Genomic DNA, 13,375 nt, shown 5'->3' with positions numbered 1-13,375 from the left:
ATTATTAAATATTTTTACTGCCGACTCTGCTTTATTTACTGTTTGCTTGGTTATGGTATGGTGGGGATAGAACTATCTTTAAGTTCAAATTTTTAGCAAAATCGTGAACACTTTTTTGAGCCATGAGGGGCGTTCCACTGTCTGAAACCACCACCTCTGGTATTCCATACCTTGCAAACAGTTCTTTGCAAAATGTTATCAGGGTTTCACTTGTGAATTTTGTTACCTTTTTCACTTCAAAAAATGACGAAAAAGAGTCACAAACAATCAAGTAGTGATAAGAAGCCTTCCTGGGCAAAATCAATGGCAACTTTTTGCCAGGGTCTCTCCGGAGTTTTCGCAAGTATCAAAGGTTCTCTTCGTTGGCCTGGTGCGTACAACTTGCATATCTTGCAGGAACTTATATAGTTTTTTATGTCTCCCCCTTTCCAGGTCTCCAAACTCTTCATTCACACGCCGCTGGAATTCTTCTGGAGCGGAACATATGCCAAAAGGCAGCCTTAACCATCGGTATCTTTCACATGGTGTCCAAAATGTTGTTAATTTACTAGAATCTTCTGCCAATTTGACATGCCAAAATCCGTCTTGTAGATCAAGTTTGCTGAATATTTTTGGCTTTACTCAACTGGGGATCAATCTCTTCGATAGTTAGTGCTTGGTAGTTCGGGCGTTTTATTGCTTTTGTTGATAACTTTACTTAAATAAAGTAACACAATTTTCGTCAAACTAATTTAATATTGTAATATCATAAAACTATCTTCATCACCACTCAAGACAAAACTGAATCAAAACATAAACAATAACAATAACAATAAAGATAAAGAACATATGTTAATTAAAATATGAACATTACCATATAAATTTTCCTCACAGAAACACCATGTATGTTGTAAATAATTATGTTACCTATTTTAAATAGACTGTTTCAAATTATTCTTAGTTTTTCAGTTAGTTGAAATATTGTAATCAGGTAAATTAAAATGTTTCTTTATACTCCTAAACATTATGATCTAAATGATCATAAATGATCCATCCATCATGTACCTAAATAATGTTTCTTTAATTTGTTTACGACATTAATTTACTCTCTCTTCACTCCATAATAATATCAAGCGTTTAGGCTAAACTGTATGCTGTAGTTTCCTATATTTTACATGAATGCTCGTATATTAGTGTTACATTAGTTTACTAAATTTGTTCAGACAGTTTAACATTTTATATAACATGATTTTTTGTGTGTTTTTTGGGGTATTTTTTTATTTGCGGCATTTAAGAATCTATTTGTAGGACTTTAATTATCGTAGGGTAGTAAATGTAAAACCAACTTATGGAGTCTTCTAAAGGTATTTTTCTCAGTGACAAAATATGTCATTATGATTTAGCTTTATGGCTAGTTATTGAGAGATTATTATCTTATTACACTTACATTACCTATTTTGATATCGGGTGTCGATTTCATATCTTCATAGTAAGTGGAATATATACTTATACAATAGACTTTTTTGTATTAGAAGAAATATATTTTATTTTAGTGAGATTTAATACCTAGACATTAAGTGATTTATTATCAATTAAAATTTTGTCCTATAGGCTGATTACGAACTACAGGAATATAAGTGTATTTAAACACAACAAATAACAAGTATTTCTACCGAATAATAATAACCGAATACTTCAATATAACAAATAAACGCAATTTAAGTAGTAAAAATAAAAAATAAAAATTATGAAATGCTATTTACGCAAGAACGCTATGTTCTAAATAGTGAAATATTTGAAGATTCCAGGTTTGTAGACTTCGTTATGAAATAAATACGAGGCATAATCCTAATGCTTCATATATTTCACCAGTTGCCATTAACCCTACGATTTGTCCGTGCTTAGGTCATTATCAGAGACCACCGGCCAACGTAATGGACCGGACTGAGAAAGTGCTTTCAAATAAAGTGGATAGGTTTTGTGCAATATAAATGTCAAGAACTGTCAACTCTCACCTAGGAAATTATGAGTAGTATAAATTATCGATGGTTATTATTTCAAACTAAAAACATTACCAAAAAAGATTGCGAGGATGGATCTAAAATGTTAGTATTAAAATCCAAAACTATATAGTTGTCCGTTTCAGGTTGACAAGTTTGATCATATATTTCTATGCTTTAAAATTTATTTGGACCGGATTAAACGGTGGATACAAAAGTTGGAAAGTTTGAATTTTCCTATCTAAACTTTACACATGCAATCCTGTTTAACTTAACTTAATTACTTGCCAATTATGTATAATGCTTAATTAATAACAATTTGCTTTACATTCAAAGTCAACTCAACGGTTGTCTCCTAAATTATATTACAACTAATAAATTAAATCAAGAGAGAGCGTCAAAGTTAAACAAATATGGTTTTGCGTTTATTCATTAAAATCTTAATCTGCTCTGGAAAATTTTGCAGTAAACATTGTTACACATTATTACAGTAATTGTGTACTAGAAATGGAAAAGGCTGTAAGTGCCAAAAAATAAAAAATTGAGTTTTTGCGTGGAATGTGTAGTAAGCGACATCGCCAATAGCCTAGAGAATGTTGTAAGTGCCGGAAAAATTCCTAGTAGTTCCTAGAGCAGCCGCAAGGAGCAGCACCGTGAAAGTGCCCGCTGACCGGCAGTGGAAAAGGCTGTAAGTGCCGCCCGCCATGATGTATGTGCCTTTGCACAGCAGTAATCTGCAGTATACGGTTTGTCGCGAGTCAATAACAAAGCGTCGTGTATTTCCAGCATTTTTGTGCATTTGTGCGCATAGTTGATACCTCTTACCTCAATCAATACTTAATAATACCTCTTAAAAAGTATTGTAACGAATACATTTTTTTAAATTTTAAAATTTTGTTAAATTTATGAAAAAAAGTTGTGTTTAAAAAATTGTTAAGAATAGGGGACAAGTAAGAGAGAGACAATAGTTTAATACATAGACAACTTTATAATACCTCGTGACAACTTTGTAATACCTTTTAAAAATATTGTAATTAAAAAAAGTTTTTTAATAAAATTTTTTTGAACCCATTTTTTAACATTGTTTTCCCACTATGGTTAAAATACCCCCGCCGCAGCAAACCTGCCGACTAAGCGAATTTCCATTTGTCTGAATTGATTTTCAGTTAAATATATTTTAATAACATTAGGTTTAACGAGTACCTAGGTTTGCTGCTACAAGGAAACTAATAAAGTGTGTTTTTGAGTAAAATATTGATAGCTTAGTACAAAATAAATAAATTTGCCAAGTTTGATCATAATATATCCATAAACAAGCAAACTACAACATTTGACAATATTCTCCATAAGAATAACATGGGAATTTTAAATTTACAATTTTTTTAATTTTCTCCGTTACTAACAATCGAACAAAAATACTTTTATATACTAAATTATTTGTTTTTTTAAGCTCTTTAAAAAGGTCTAAAGAGAAATCGGGAAATTTTGTGTTTTGAGGGTCAAAAGTGAGAAAAACCAATTTTTACCCCATAAAACCCCCCGTAAAGCCCCGTTCCCATGGTCCGATCGTGCCGGTTCGCGAACTCATTCAAGTTTATCTCGCTTTACACCTTTAAACCAAATTTCATCAAAATCGGACTAAAATTACTCAAGTAATCGCGTTCACGGACGTATATATATATATATATATATATATATATATATATATATATAAGTCTATATATATGTACATATATAAAAATTTGAACGAATGGTGTTTTTGGCCTCTGGGGACATCAAAATGAAAAAGTAAATCGGTCCCGGGTCTAGGTCTTACCGTGCCACCTACGGTAATAGCTACTTCCCTATAGGGAAATTCGCTAAAAGCAAAACCTAAAAAATAGCTGTTATGCATAAAATGGAAATCCACTATGAACATTCATCTTATTTTGGGTAGTGAGTGCTACACTTACAGCATTTTAACAAACAAGGCATGGCACTTACAGCGTTTACAAAAAAACAGTACGATGGCACTTTCAGTTTTTCCTGTTTAAAATCAAGTTAAATATGTTTAATTAATTATTTTTTTTTGTATATCAAATAAAAATGTATGATGTATTTTTTATGAATTTTACAGATTTTTAAAGCATACAGTTTAACTTATATACAGTTTTTATTGAATACTGAAAATTTTACTTTGTGGCACTTTCAGCCTTTTCCATTTCTGGTACACAATTATTGTACCCTCATATCATTTTAATAATTCAGAATGTGCCATTAATCTAAAATGAGTTGTTATTAAACTCCTCCTGGTATATCAGCAAAACATACGCATTCCGTTGCACAGTCAACATTCTTAATCCCACTAAGCCTACAGCAAAACATTTCAGGAAACTAATCTTCCTGCAGTGCTTATTGTACAACAATACACCGAGTCTTAGTTCTGCAGCCGCAACGCTTTTAGTATTAAACTGATCATACAAAGTGATCATGGCAATTGAATGTAGATTTATTACAATCTAATATAACGAAATTAAATTACGTATATAAAACTAACGTTATTAAATTATAAATAGAAATATTATAACGTATTATGGCATCTAATAAACATAGCATATTAATATTCATGGTTATAAAAAAATCCCCCCTAGCAAACCTGCAGACTAAGCAAATTTGTATTTGCCTAATTGGATTTACACTAAAACGTCTCCTTAAAAATATCACATTTATTTCCTATTTAAATGGCTTTTGTTTAATGAGTACTCTAGGTTTGCTGCAACAGGGAGGGTAATCAAGTTTTTTTATTGTTAATACTTTAGTATGAAATAAATGCATTATCCAAATGTGATCAAAATATGCTCATAAACAAGTAAACTACAACAGTTTACTTATTCTCTACAAGAACAACATGGACATTTTAAATTTATATTTTTGTTGGTATTTTCTCCGTAACCATTAGGCCCATATAGTCCAGGACCTGACTAGGGTTCTGTGTGCATGTCGTGTATAGTGAATTTTACTTTTGCATTTCAATATAGGTGTCTTAGGAAGTGTTTTCCACTCGGGTGTCAAGTTCGCACCTGGTACGTTTTCGAGCTATGACGTCATCAAGATGGCGGCTCAGCAATTTTTGAATGCGTATATTTCGCGAACCGTTTAATGGATCAGGATGATTTATTTTTTGTTTGAAAGATATTTTTACACCCTATCTTTCTTGTACTTACACTTTTGTTGTAAACTTAATATTTATCTCACTATATTAAAACACGTGTTTTTTATTATTATTATATTTATTGTTTTGCTTATAACTTCTTAACCGCTGATAAAATCAAATACCACCCATTGCAAAAGTTGCAGATGATTCTATACCCTTTCCAATGATACCAAACAATATGTGATTAGACCTAAAGATAAAGCAAAGAGATTGAATAAATCGTAAACGAACACTGAAAGTGGTGTACGTTCCGGGAAAGATTTAGTCCTGGACATGACTAGAATTCTGTGTGCATGTCGTGTATAGAGAATTTTGCTTTTGCATTTCAATATAGGTGTCTTAGGAAGTGTTTTCCACTCGGGTGTCAAGTTCGCACCTGGTACGTTTTCGAGCTATGACGTCATCAAAATGGCAGCCATTGATTTTTTTAAATTGTATATTTCGCAAACTATTTGTCGGATCGGAATGAATGTTTTTTTTGTTTGAAAGATAATTTTAAATGCTACCTGTTTTTCATTTACACATTTGTTGTATGTTTAGTACATTCTTCGTAATTTTGCAAAAACCTGTATTTTTAAATATTTTTGAGTTGTTTTTGTTTGTAACGTTTTATTGATACAATTTATCAAAAACCACCAATGAAAAAAGTTGTAGAACATTTAAAAATCTTTACAAAAATACCAAATTCGATATGCTTTACTCAAAAGATCACGTCAAGAAACTAGAAAATCGTACAAAACAACCTAATTTTGCGCAAAAACGCATATAAATCTCAATCCATGCAAATGGAAATTCGCTTAGTCGAAAGGATTGCTGCACCGGGGGTATTTATATAGTGGAAACATTCCTATGGACTAATTACATTGATTTGTTGTGCTTTTATTTGCATAAAAGAGGGTAATGGTCTTATTTTAAGTAAAATAGCTGGTGAAATCGTAACATGTAGCAATTTTTAAGACATCATAACCGGAAACTGCAGTGGGTCCAGACGTGACACCCGAGTTAAAAACACTTCTTTAGACACATACATCAACATTGAATGGTAAAACTGTCTATATATGACTCGAACACAGCCATCGATGTCGGATTTATATGCGTTTTTGCGCAAAATTAGGTTGTTTTGTACGATTTTCTAGTTTCTTGACGTGATCTTTTGAGTAAAGCATATCGAATTTGGTATTTTTGTAAAGCTATTTTAACGTGCTACAACTTTGTCTATAAGTTATTTCTGATATATTGTATCAATAAAACGTTATCGACAAAAATAACACAAAAATGTTTAAAAATATAGGTTTTTGCAAAATTACGAAAAATGTACTAAACATAAAACAAAAGTGCAAATGTAAGAAAGATAGCATGTAAACTTATCTTTCAAACAAAAAAAAGTTCATTCCGATCCAATACATGGTATGTAAAATATCGTTATTTTTAATATAGCCCTTTCCGCCATTTTAATGACGTCATAACCGGAAACTGCAGTGGGTGCAGACGTGACACCCGAGTTGAAAACACTTATTTAGACACGTACATCAACATTGAATGGCGAAACTGTCTTTATAAGACTTGCGAACTGCCCTAGATGCCGGACTAATAGGCGTTTTTGCGCCAAAATTGGTGTTTTGTACGATTTTCTAGTTTCTTGACGTAATCTTTTGAGTAAAACATATCGAATTTGGTATTTTTGTAAAGATTTTTAAATGTTCTACAACTTTTTTCATTGGTGGTTTTTTATAAATTGTATCAATAAAACGTTACAAACAAAAATAACTCAAAAATATTTAAAAATACAGGTTTTTGCAAAATTACGAAGAATGTACTAAATATACAACAAATGTGTAAATGTAAAACAGGTAGCATTTAAAATTATCTTTGAAACAAAAAAACATTCATTCCGATCCGACAAATAGTTTGCGAAATATACAGTTTAAAAAAATCAATGGCCGCCATTTTGATGACGTCATAGCTCGAAAACGTACCAGGTGCGAACTTGACACCCGAGTGGAAAACACTTCCTAAGACACCTATATTGAAATGCAAAAGTTAAATTCACTATACACGACATGCACACAGAACCCTAGTCAGGTCCTGGACTAATAATAACGCTTCAATATACTAAATTATTTGTTATTTTAAGCTCTACAAAATGGTCCTGATACATATTAATGATATTGCAAAATTTTATGTTTTTAGGGTCAAAATGAGAAAAACCAATTTTTACCCCATTAAACCTACCATAAACCCTCGTTCCTGAGGTCCGATCATGTTGGTTCGCCAGGTCGTTCGATTAAATGTAGGTTTACACGTTTATACCAAATTTCATCAACATCTGATGATGTTTGCTCGAGTTATCGTGCTAACGGACACAATATATATATATATATATATATATATATATATATATATATATGGTTTTGGCCTCTAGGGACCTCAAAACGAAAAAGTAAATCGGTCCTGGGTCCAAGTTTTACCATGAGTACTACGGTAATAGGTTATTCCCTATATAGGAAATTTGTTAAAAAAATAAATATTAAACGGCTTGCCTTGTTTTGTTAAGGTTTTTCGTGAGGAGATTATACCAACCGGTTTATAGTTAGTTATAAACTATATTTATAGATATTAGTTTTTTGGCTGCTATTTAAGAATTTCGTCTGACACCTCGTTGGCCGCCCCCCTTAGGGGAAACAAATGCGACATTAGCTTAAAAGAGTCGACATTTATGGCTAAAATCGATTTACCAAGTTTCATTTCTTTATCCATAATAGTATACAATATATTACACAGTTCTGGGACTTTTCAATCACACTGTGTAAAACGTGAAGGCGATTTCTACGAAACAACTCCTCCGGCTGTTAATAATGTTCGAATTTTTACAAAGGATGTGTCAAAATAAAGTATTTTTTGTGTAGACGCCCCCTTTCCCAAACTCCTGTAATATAAGTCCTCGGGTTTGCCCCAGAGGCCATTAAAATCCCAATGTATTTCTTATGAAGCATTATTTATGTATTACGGCACTATAATAATAAGGTGAGTCGGTGGCTCAGTCGGTAGCGTCCATCGAAGTATAATAACGTAACAGCTTCATTCAATGGCGGCAGCCCGGTACCGGATTGATATTGATCTTCTGCAAATAACTGAAATATGTGATCACATCTATTCACATCCATAGAATAGTTGTATTAGTTAACTTATAAAACTATTAAAAAAGGTTAAAATTTATTTAGCTTTACAATGATCGAGTAGCAAAAACATAAAGAGTTGCTGGATTGAGGTAGTTGGTGCGACATAAAATCAACCTTGTCGCGCTATTAATCACTATACCACAAACAAACTACACACTTAATTGAAAATTGCTCAATCACATGTTAAGAATCATCTCTTCAACTACAACTTTGACGCTTAAAGTTTCCCACATAAAAGAATTATTCACAAAAATATATTACGAATATATTTCAATGTATAAAAATTTCTCAAAATATAGTTAATATATATAGTTGTACAAATATATAATTCCATTCTATATTCCTAATATAGTATAAATATATAAAGAAAATAGTTGGCATTATGTATAAATTTTATACTTTTAACATATATTAGAATGTATTTTAAATCTAAATCGAATATAAGTTTATTATAAATTAATCGTATTTCTCATAATACATTTTGAATATATTTATTAAAATATATTTAAAGTGTATATTGTATGTTATATTTATAATATATCTTTGTAAATATATTTCATATAATATTTAAATATATTTTAAATATAGTTTAAGATTATTCAACGTTTTACATTTATAATTTAAATGTATTTGTTCAATATATTAAAAATATATTTTAACATTTACATTTCTAATACAAAATAGATTTATATTATAAATATATTCCACATATATATGTGGCCATATTGATTTAGTTATGTTCAGTTGAGCAGTGTTGTGCCGGCGATAGGTGGGTGTAGGACTGCGTCCGTAGGTTATATGTTGTGGACTTAACAGATATATGCCTATCTACAGGATTTTTGCTAAGGAAATAAGAAAGAGTATGCATGAAAGTTTGTTGTGTTTAAATGTGTGTGTGATTATTTGGCCAGGCAACAAAAATGAGTGCTAATTTGGACCTAACCTCAAAAAATGAGTGTTAGTCATTTGGGTTACGGCCTAGTTGCACGATTCTAGCTTAAGGCAATATGCCTAATATGCGTATCTGTAGAATGTTTGCTGAAGAAACAAGAAAGAGTATAAGTGAAATTGTCTAGTGTTTAAATATGTGTAATTATTAGACTAGTTAATAAAAATGAGTGCTAATTTGGACCTAACCTTAAAACATGAGTGTTAGTAATTTGGATACGGCCTAGTTGCACGATTTTACGGTAAGTGGATCAACTGTTTATAAATTAGAATATATACGGTACATTTACCAATAAAAATGTACGTTATTCAATCTATTTTTACAAACAGCATTCGAGCCTATTTTGTAAATATGTGCGTAAATATGTGTGTAAATTTTCAATATAAATTTTCTATGTGGGATTTCTTCTGGCCCATAAATAAAATACTTCCTTGCATACTAACTTTTTCATGTCACAATGTTGAAATTGTTGACTCTTTTTAACTATGGAAATTCTATTTCAAATCAAAAGTAAAATTTATTTAGGTATAACACCACATAATGCATTTAATTTAGATTACGAAAATATAAACATTGTTGTACTTAAACTGTGTTATTGAAGGAGCGAGTTAACGACTTGGCGCACTATTCGATGAATTGGCTAAAATCCGCTGGGTCCCACATGATGGTGGGGGAAGGCTGTCACAACGGCGCGATTTCGTGAACACGCATGGTTCCTAGTAAGTGTGTTGTAACTGTTTTTTTATAGTAGATTTTAAAAACTGAATTATTCTTTTCTGCATTCTCAACCCGTAGCAAAGCACGTTCAGAGCAACTATTTCGTTCAAAAACATGAATGAAAAAGCTCCCTTAGTAAGGTTTGTTTCGCTCGTTGTTTGAACTGCTTGTGTGATCGTAGTAACTTAAGATGGCAGTACGCGTATCAACCGAAAATTTCTTCCAGTTTAAACCTGTACTACAATCAAGCTACTAAGTGTTGTATAACATCTGTATATAGGCTAAAATAGACCCGTTCAAATATGGCGGCATTATATTTATGATCGTGATAATTGTGTTAGTTTTAATCCACACATGTTTTGAATGTAATTTATTGACGTATTATTGCTTACGATTCTCAGAAGCAGATCTTTTAGCAACCAATATTGCTTGATTTGTAAAATTTACACTGCAAACAACGAACGATCAAATTACAGCGAACTGTAAATTTATACATGAATGCTTTTGACAGCCTTTTTAAAGTACCCACTTCCTTTGATCTTGATGGCGTATCAACGTTTCTTTATACTATTTAATTTTGTGGTTCAAATTACGTTTCAACATCTCTTTTCTTTTAAATATAGTATTAGAAATTTGATATTGAATTTTACAGGTTGCCTATTCATACACCTTTAGTCTATGTTAACACTATTGATTTGTTGGCATTTATATCCAGGATACCTTTTTCAAATATTTATAGACAGGATAGCTATCGATGCGAGAAAAATTTATATATTTGTATTCTAGTTAACATTCAGGCGTTAAATATATTGACGTTTGTGATTCCGAACATTTGTACTATTAGTCTAGCTTAGAAAACTCCTGACAACTACATGTCTTAAAACGTTTAACTTTAATTTGTCTTAAGACGGTTTTTGTATTGCTCATAGTGTTTTTGATACTGGAAATGATCACGAGAACAAAAGATACGAACAAGTTATTACAATTAACCCAATCGTTTTATCAATAATGACCAGAAAAAAACCATCGATTGTTTCATAATTTTAACTGCATTAATAAACAACTTATGATGTAACAAAATACAAAGAGAAATGCTGTCTTGTATTCAGTAATGACAGTTTTATAAACACGGTTCGTTATAAGACCAAAACAAATCAAATCAAATCAGTTTTATTTCCACAATAAATAAAAAAATTACAATTTTTCAAAAAAATAAAATACAAATATATATAGTCTTGAAGCATTATAGAGTAAATTGATTACGTAAATTAATTCTAGTAAAATTAAATTTACAAAGTTATAATAGTAAAAACTTAAATACTAGTTGAATGTTTGCTCCGGCTTGAATAATAACTAATGTAATAGATAATGGAAATGAGTCTACATGGACCTCAGTGGTCTGTGTGTAGACTCGAGTTGTTAAATATTATATATATTTTTGAGCTAATTTGAAATTGAAGAAAATGTTTAAGATTGAATAAAAATATACTATGTGCTATGGGAACGTGTAAAGATAAAGATAAGTTTAAAGATTATATAAAAAATTGGAGTAAATATTAATTTAAAATTTTATGAACAGAATTGTTTAAGGGGAAGCCAATAATAAAATGGAAAAGAATTTTGTTGGTTGCAAGAGTTACATGCAACAGAACGCCAACAACGTAACTCTCCTCGGGAAGCAGTTACAAACCCAGATTACTGAGTAATTCAAGTGATTAAATACTACTACACTACCTCAGTGTCCAACAAACAGCGTTACCATTTGATTGGAAAATATGAAACACGCTTATTCAGCAATATTAGTGTCAGGCTACAACGTAAATAACGATACCCATTATATTTTAAACTTATTTTTTTGAACTATGTACTTTGGCTCAAGAATAAAATTATATTACCAATAACGATATAGACATATTCGGGCAGTACCATCTATGTTAATGACAATTTTCTGAATCAATCATACCGGGATTGAGAGCGGAGCGGATAACAATCTCGTTTGTTTTTTCGAGCGTTTGGGAGGAGAGTGGTCAACGACCAAGGTTATTAAAAGAAAAAGAGGTTGCCTCAGTCGCGCATTTGACGTCACCCGCCGACCCGGACGGTGCTGCTCTTAATTCACACAGCTGCCACCTGTCAAATACTTTGTTATTGTTGTTTGTTTTTGTGTAAGTTCTATGAAAATAAATAAATAAAAAACATCAACAATAACAAAGAATTTGACAGGTGGCAGCTGTGTGAATTAAGAGCAGCACCGTCCGGGTCGGCGGGTGACGTCATATGGACGACTGAGGCAACCTCTTTTTCTTTTAATAACCTTGGTCAACGACTACTTGTCATCAGTCAGTCAGCTCTAGTCACTGTGCGAAGCTAGAGAGTAGTGCTGTAAATTATTTTACGCTTATATTTATTTGACACTACTAGTTTTTGAAACCATTGAGATATTATGAAGGTAAAGGAGCTTGTATTGGATGTGCTATATATCACCAAATAAATTCTTCCTCGCCGTATTATAATCTCACCACAAAAAATAACTATAATCTCTTACCTTATAGTTTCCACCAGTCTTTCCACTATTGCACATTAGTTTCCTCCAATTAGTTGTCTGCTTCAACAATCCTGCTTTATGTTTTGAAAGACTGCAATCAAATGTCGAGATATACTTACGTATGTATTTCATGAATCGTGATTAATGCTTCTTATTAACTGGAAATAAATGGCAAATAATGACAACAATAATGACAAATAATTCACAATGCAGCTCCCTTCCCTCATGCACTTCATGCACCTACTCCGACCGGTTTGAAGGACGCAAAATTAATGCTTTTAAACAGGTGTTTTTACTGTACGGCAAATTGCGTGCGAACTTACTATGTGACTTCTTGGAACTGAGCGGGCTCCCATCGGCCATCCCGTTAGCACGTGTGCGACGTCAGTAGTTATCAGTCGCTCCACCACAGCTCGCCTTGGATAACCCAGCCCTCTCCGCTCCCAATCGCTGTATGTGACTTTTTGTAACCAAGCGGGCTCCCATCGGCTATCACGTTAGCACGTGTGCGACGTCAGTAGTTATCAGTCGCTCCACCACAGCTCGCCTTGGATAACCCAGCCCTCTCCGCTCCCAATCGCTGTATGTGACTTCTTGGAACTAAGCGGGCTCCCATCGGCCATCCCGTTAGCAAGTGTGCGACGTCAGTAGTCATCAGTCACTCCACCACAGCTCGCCTTGGATAACCCAGCCCTCTCCGCTCCCAATCGCTGTATGTGACTACTTGGAACTGAGCGGGCTCCCATCGGCCATCCCGTTAGCGCGTGTGCGACGTCAGTAGTTATCAGTCGCTCCACCACAGCTCGCCTTGGA

This window comes from Macrosteles quadrilineatus, unplaced genomic scaffold (assembly GCF_028750875.1).
Source record: "Macrosteles quadrilineatus isolate MER2022 unplaced genomic scaffold, UCM_ALF_1.0 Scaffold_1__1_contigs__length_201487025, whole genome shotgun sequence".
NCBI lineage: Eukaryota > Metazoa > Arthropoda > Insecta > Hemiptera > Cicadellidae > Macrosteles > Macrosteles quadrilineatus.
Note: the sequence above shows the minus strand (reverse complement) of the source record.